Source organism: Otolemur garnettii, unplaced genomic scaffold, assembly GCF_000181295.1.
Source record: "Otolemur garnettii isolate 467f Iridium unplaced genomic scaffold, OtoGar3 scaffold00071, whole genome shotgun sequence".
In the NCBI taxonomy this organism is placed as follows: Eukaryota; Metazoa; Chordata; class Mammalia; order Primates; family Galagidae; genus Otolemur; species Otolemur garnettii.
Window position 1 is genome coordinate 643991 of NW_003852466.1, and position 1672 is coordinate 645662.

General features: G+C 46.5%; 1 protein-coding gene across 2 annotated transcripts in view; it reads right to left on the reverse strand.

Annotated features, from left to right (window-relative positions):
- Window positions 1-1672, reverse strand: part of MYO1F (myosin IF) — a 39256-nt gene that overhangs the window by 9590 nt on the left and 27994 nt on the right. The window lies entirely within an intron of this gene.

The window sequence follows — 1672 nt, forward strand, 5'->3', positions numbered from 1 at the left end:
AGCTCACAGCAACCTCAGACTCTTGGGCTTAAGTGATTCTCTTGCCTCAGCCTCCCAAGTAGCTGGGACTACAGGTGCCCACCAGAACGCCCGGCTATTTTTTGTTGTTGTTGCAGTTGTCATTGTTATTTTAGCTGGTCTGGGCTGTGTTCGAACCCGCCAGCCCTGCTGCATGTGGCTGGTGCCCTGATCACTGACCTATGGGTACTGAGCCTGGAGATGGGTCTTAGAATAAGAACATGTCCACTCTGACATTAGTCTCAGGCCCAGGCACTCAACATATTCATGAACAAAGGAATGAAAGAAGAGGAAGAGAAAAGAGGGAAGGAGGAAAAAAGGAGAGGAGCAAAGGAAGAAGGAATGACAAAGGGAAAAAGCCCTTTCTGGATAAGTTGTGGTTCCTCCTCCCTTCTAAGGGGCTCTTCTCTATAGGCTACCAGAAAGAAGGTGAACTGCCTCCTCAACACCAAGAACTGTCCAGTGAATACAGTTTTTTCTGTGCACCTACTATGTGCCAGACACTGTCTGGATCCCTCAGCCCAGTCCTGCAGGGTGGCTGTTGCCTATTAGTATTCCCACTTTCCAAATGGGGAAATAAGGGCCAGAGGGTGCAAAAACCTACCCAAGGTCACAGGGTTGCCTGAAGGCCCTGAGGCCACGCTGGTCTCTTTCAATCTCAATTTCTAGTCTCTCTCTCTCAGATGGAGTTTCACTCTGAGCTCAGGGCAATCCACCAGGCTTGGCCTCACAGAATGCTAGGATTACAGGCATTAGGCACCCTGCCTGTCCTTGAAAGACTATTTTTGTAGCTGCAAAATCTCTGAGTTTTCCTTCAAACTCTGTAATGTTTCTGGTTTGGTGAGAGATAGTTACCTTAGCTTTAGTTGCAGTAACATAAAGTGACCCATCTCAATCTCCTAGTTTTCCTAAAGTCCTTCAGGCACTATTAAAGCAGGTGCTGTGGTTATGCCGGTGGCAGGCACCTGGCTGGCCTACATCCTGTCCCATGCTCCGTACATCTTTCCCGGGTGTGTCAGCTTGTCTCAGGCTGGACTTCAAGATTTGCTTGAAGTCCAGTGGAGCATAGTTCATGACTGGTGACCTGGTTATGGTTTCCTCCTTAGCCCTCCTATCCTCTGGTAGAAGCAAATGTAGCAAGTGTTCTGGTTTTTTGTGCTACTTGTTTTGTTTTTTCTCTGAAAACAGAGTCAGCACAAAGATGGCAGTGCTTGATGCCTTTTGATGAAAGTTTAAGAGCTGATGCTGTTGTCACCTGGATGGATCATGTGATGTTTGTATACTGAAGTTGTGAGCTGAGGTTTGTCTTTGACACATCAGGACTGAAGATGGGTCTTTCTTCTTTTTTTTTGAGACAGAGTTTCACTATGTTGCCCTCAGTAGAGTGCCCTGGCATCACAGCTCACAGCAACCTCAGACTCTTGGGCTTAAGTGATTCTCTTGCCTCAGCCTCCCAAGTAGCTGGGACTACAGGTGTCCACCATAATTACTAGCTAATCTTTTCTATTTTTTTTTTTTTTTTTTTTTTTTTTTTTTTTTTTTTTTTGTCTTGTTCTTGCTCAGGCTGGTCTCAAACTCCTGGCCACAAGTGATCCTTCCACCTCAGCCTCCCAAAGTGCTGGGATTACAGGTGTGAGCCACTGCATGAGGACTT